We start from the raw sequence: 6000 nt of genomic DNA, 5'->3' as shown, positions 1-6000 counted from the left end.
GTCAGGTAGCAGTTGATAGGGAAGATACTTTCCTGAAATCCTGGAGATCTCATCCTAATCACAGCAGTAGACAATGCTGGGTGAGATGGATGAAAAGTCTTACCTGGTATAAAGCAAGATCTTATATTTCAAACGCTCCAGCTGTTAGGGGAGGGACTGGATACCTTTTCTTTTCCTGTCGAGGGCTACATTCCCTTGGGGGTAATCTGTCAGGGCTGCATGTCTGCAATGGGTGATGCTGAAGCCAGTGAGTGGAGCTACCCCTTCTCTTTGTGCCACCCCCTTTTCTCTTTCTGCCACCCCTTCTTTCTCTCTTTTTGTCATGCCCCCTCTCTCTCCTTCCCCACCCAGTGGGCTGCCATATGTCCATACTGATTGCTTGCAGAGGGTTCCTCCCTCCATCACTCCATACATTTCAGCTTTTGCCTATCTTCCCTTTCCTGCCCTCCTTCTCTTCCTCTTGGGTCCTCCCACCCAAATGAAATTTGGCTGAGGGCTATATGTGGCCCTTAGGCTTCAGGTCCCCCGTTTGGGCATTAGGACTACACTACCAGTGGTTAGGGCCTGACCTTAGACCTGGGTCCTGCACGAACACAGGTGCTGCTACTCTCTCTCCCTCTCCCCCCCCTGACCCCCAGGTCTTGCATGCTGCAACTATTCCAGTGAAGAATGATCCCTTCCTGCAGCATGGCGCAGTATCCTATGTGCTATATTTGACTTATGTAAACCATTTCTAAATAAGTAAAAAATAAGGGCTAAGGAGTTTTTAGGAGCAGCTCTCTCTTTTCAGAAGGAAGATTGTGTTTAGCTGAAGTGGCACATTACCTGCTTGCATTACTACAGCTTAAGATGGGGCTGCGTAAGATATGCATAGCAGGCCAGGAGTCTTCCAGGGCTCAGAAGTCATATTCCCTGGTTGCTGGAAGCCTCGCCCACAGTCCCTTTAATTTTCTTAGTCAACAGATATTACTGATGCATCCAAAATGTTTTGTTGCCGCCATGAGGCCTGGCAACATATTTTCATGCTCTCTAAAATAAAGTTTCTTATGTCTGCTACCAATTTCAGATTTTGCACAGTCCATGGAATCTGATCAGTTCTGGCTCTGACCTATTGCCAGGGAAGAAAACAGCCCAGCTCAACGTTATTGGTATATATTGTCTTCTACTGCTGAGTTGATTCCTAGTCGGTTAGCATCAAATCAATCCATTACTCCATTCCAATCAATGCAAATCAACTTCTGCCTAATGAAATGGAACGAGGGTATCAGGCATGTATGTAGCCACCTTTGCCTGTGCAGCCCCCAGGATTCTGCTGTAAATACAGATACAAATGAGACGGCTGCTGTCAGAAATGGTCACAGACATGTTACCCAGTTGCTATAACCAACGGCAGCAGACACTGGTCTCCGTTCAGCTGTTGTTTTTTCTTTTTTTAACTTTATTTTTTTTCATTCTGAAGGTTGTAACATTCAAGCACACCTTCCTTTGCTTCTGAGCTGCACTGTTAACACTATATAAAATACATATTTTATACAGATGCAATCATATCATCACTATTTAGACACTATTAATATAATTCAGTTTGTGTAGTAATCTCTAATCAGTCTCATTTGAAGTATGGCTGCAGTTGGTTTAATTGGTTATGTTCATCAGTTTAAAAACTTCTAGCTGCTTCCTTTCCTGGGAGTAAATCCCATTGAACTCTGTGGGGCTTACTTCTGAGTAGATATGTGTAAGAATGCACCATAAATCGACTAAATTATGTCCCTGATTAATCAAGAACAAGATTGTGTGTATGTATGTATGTGTATGAATATGACAAGTGCTTACAAAAACTGCATATGGGAATTGCCTTCTTTAAAAAAGAGGCTTTCCCTTCTCTCTCACCCAGGAGGGATACCTCTTCTGAGATGCTGCCTACTACAATATATGTATGTGCATCATCAAAAACAAAACAAACTCCAAAGATAGTATGCTTCTTGTTTCAGAAATAGCATATACAGATTTATGCAAATTAAATCAACAGAATAACCAATTAAACAACTAAAACAGATATGATTAATGAATTAAAATGTATTTAATTGGGTTGCAGCCCTAATTTAAATGAGATAAAAATCATTATCTGGCTTCCTTTTTGTCACTGTTTTCCCCCTACATTTGTTCCATTTTTCCGAGTTTTATTTTTAAACATGTATTTCAGGTGTGTGGAACCATTGGACCTCCAGATGCTGCTGACCTACAGCTCCCATCATCCTTAGTTATTGGCCATGCTTGCTGGGGCTGATGGGAATTGTAGTTCAGCAACATCTGGAAGGCCATAGGTTCCCCACTCCTGATGTATTTTAAAGAAGGACCCATCCAGGTGAAGCCTCTGTAATTCAGTTTGATAGGAGATATACTGGACAGTTTATTGACTTGGGGTTTGGTGAGTATGATTCACATGTCTATGAGGTTCGGCAGTGTTTCTCAACCGGTGTGCCTCCAGATGTTGTTGGACCACAATTCCCATCTTTCCTGACCATTGGCAATGCTGGCTGAGGCTGATGGGAGTTGTGGTCCAACAACATCTGGAGGCACATTGGTTGAGAAACACTGGGTTAGAGAGATCAGCATGGTAGGAGTCATGCGGTACAATTCAGATTCTAGTCTATCTAGGTAAAATGGCAATATACCTCTGAAAAACAGATACTGGGGATAAAGAGCAGGATATAAGAGAGGTGTTGCCTTCTTGCCCTGCTTGTGGGCTTCCTGGAGCATCTGGCTGGCTGCCTTTACAAACAGGATGCATGTCTAGATAACTTGGAGCAGGGTTTCTGCGTAGCTGCCCCGGTTCTGTGGAATAGCATTCCTGTTGATATATGGTCCCCTCTATCTGCACTTTCCTGAAACATCTGACATTTTTGTTCCAACAAGATTTCCCAGCTGGATGAACAGGTGTCTGCCATGGATATGTACTTTGTAATGTTTTTATCTGCTGCTCTTTTCTGTGTTTTAGCTGTTTTATTGCATTTTGTACATCACCTTGAGATGTGTGGAAGGCTAATAATAATAATAATAATAATAATAGATGGAGCCTTGTTCTGATCCAGCCAGGCTCTTCTTGTGTTCTTAGTTTTAAAAGGAGAAATAAGAAACTACCTTATACCATGTCAGACACGTCCACCTAGTCTTGTACTCTCTGTTCTTTAGGATGTGGTTTCCTAGAGAAGTGGCTTCCTAGCGTCTCAGGCAGACAGAGGTATTTCTGCTGTCTGATCCCTTAAAATGGGAATTGAAGCAGGGATTTTTTTTGCATGCAGAGCATGTGCTCTACCACTGAGCTCTACCCACAGAGTTCTACCCACTTTTTCTTACACACACACACACACACACACACACACAGAGAGAGAGAGAGAGAGAGAGAGAGAGAGAGAGAGGCACACACACACACACAGAGGCACCCCTTTCTTTTTCTGCTCTCCATCCTTAAGAGTTGAAAACAGCCAGGCTGAATTTCCCAAAAGCTGTGATACGAGAGGTGGTCTCTTTTATATTATCTCTACTTATCACCTCTGATTATCAAATAAAAATACAAATTAAAAATAAATCATATTCTAGACTCTATATGTAGCAGTGTTATATGGAAAAAGGTAGTTTCAATTTTTTGACAATGTAGTACAAGGTGTGTTGTAGGGTTGGCACACCAAACACATTTTTCCAGAACCCCCAGACCTCACTGATTTTGAAGCAGGCAGTAAAAAAAAAAGGGGGGGGAATTAAAGAAGACACTGTGCTGCAGTGGGCAGAGAAGTTTCAGCCTCTGCTCTGAAGAGCAGGGAGAGGCAGTTTGCATTCCCATCTGGGTGACTGGTGGGGCAAATAGAGTGGGGTAGCCATACACGCTAGTTGCATGCAGCCCCCCTGCCTTGGAGGGTTAGCAAAGGATGAATGTGGCCCATGGGCTAAAAAAGTTTAGCCACCCGAAACCCTAGCCAAGCTAACTGATAAAACAAAATGCTTAAACAAGTCTAGTGGTTATAGTGCCAGCTTAATCCATATTAATTCCTTTCACATCTAGCCTAATCCTATCAGTGCTTGGAATGAACTAGTTCAGTTGAATGAAGTTCACTGAATTAGTTCAAAAACCTCTGAACTACAGCTGAAAGTAGTTCCCATATTTGTCGGGTGAATGAAAGGAGAATTAAGGTCATTTTGGGGTACAGCTTTGAACAATTTCTAGTTCATCTTCATGTTCATTCTCTCCCCCATCCCCATCCCCCAAACAGGAGGCCCGGACTCTTACTTTTTATTTTCTTTTATAATGAAAACAAAGTCAAACAGGCACCTATAAAGAAAGTTAGAAAGTAAAATGTTGAGGCAACCATCTCTTATTATGCAGATATTTTATATATTAATTTTATTATTTGATTATAAATCCCGCCCTTCCTCCCAGCAGAAGCCCAGGGCAGCAATATATGGAGGCACTGGTGTTGCCAAAGACAGTCATTTAATTACTGTTGCTAAGCAATCAGAAGGAAGGAATGTGAGGTATATCCTGTACCTTCCCTGCTGAAGAGATTTGCTCTCTTCCAGCTGGAGCAGCTTGTAGCTAGTACAGGTAAAGAAACAAAGCAAATAATGCCTTCTGCCTTTAACAGCAGTGTGACTGGCAAACATTAAATAGGGTAACCCTTTTCTAGTTTTGAAATACAATTATGGGGAGTCATTTGTTGACATTCTATCAGAAATTTTATTACTTGTGTGCGGCCCCTGGATTACTTTTGGAGTCTATACATAAGCACAACAGCTTGTAACATTCTGTATGCTTTTTTTTTTTTTTGCCAAGGAATTTTATATGAATTTAATTTGGATGAACTTGAGCTAGTTCATTTTGTAAAAGGACAAACTTGAACTAGAACGTGTTCCTTTTTGGACAGGATGAACTTGAACTAGAATGATTTTCTTTTTAAAATGGACTTTCCAAGCACTGAATCCTATGCATGTTTACTCAGAAGCAAATCCCACGGAATTCAATGGGGTTTTCTCCCATATATGCATGCATAAGGCTGCCACTATGTGGCACAATCTGAAACATGTATATTTAGAAGAAAACCCCATTGAGTTTCATAGATTTTACTCCCTAATATCAGTGGTGTTTAAGACTGAAGGCTTGTTGCCCAAATTGGCAGTCAGTTTCATTACACTTAGTAGGACTTACTCCCAAGTATATGTGGATGGGGCCATCGCCTTAGTTATCTAATTCTCATTGCTTACTTATTTCCTAATATTTATAAAAATAAATATGTATCCATATAGATATGGAAATAAATATGGTACGATGTATCCAGATTTATTTCATTTAATGTGCATTCTTATGATCCTTGGGAGGGCAACCCAGGGGGACATAGGTTTTTACAGATCTCCCTCTCTGTGAGTGGAGCAGGAGGTCTGACTGTGGAAGCCCCCTCATTGCAGCTGGAGAAACCTTCACTGTTGCCTCTCCTCTGGTGTTGGTGCTCTAACAGGAAGATAACACAACAAGGAGATTTTCCTGGGGGTATTTCAGGCTGATCTGGCTCACTCCCCAACCTTGGAACATCTTTCCAGGGCCCATAGGATTGCAGCCTAAATGTCTGAGTTGTGTGCATGGCTTCTTGTTTATATTTAGAAAGGCTCACTGACAAACATTGAAAGCTGCCTGATCCTAACCAGTTTTACTCAAAAGTAAGTCCCACTGGGTTCAATTAGGCTTACTTTCGAGAAACAGTGCTTCTGTATGCCTTTGCCTCTGCAGCACTGGCTTTTGTGAGCAAATCAGGAAACAAGCCCTTAATGAATAAACAATAAAAAAATCCACATGAAAAGAAAATTCCTTTATTCTATGGCTCTTACATTTGATTTTTAAAAAAAGTTAGCTCATCCGTTGTGTTTGCCTTTTTCTTCCTAAGGTGGACATAAAAAGACTCCAGCATTTATTCTTAGGACATCTGAATAGTTTTTTATTGAGAAGCCACAGTTCTC

Source organism: Rhineura floridana, chromosome 3 (assembly GCF_030035675.1).
Source record: "Rhineura floridana isolate rRhiFlo1 chromosome 3, rRhiFlo1.hap2, whole genome shotgun sequence".
In the NCBI taxonomy this organism is placed as follows: Eukaryota; Metazoa; Chordata; class Lepidosauria; order Squamata; family Rhineuridae; genus Rhineura; species Rhineura floridana.
The sequence above is the reverse complement of the archived record's forward strand: the minus strand, read 5'-3'. Positions refer to the sequence as shown.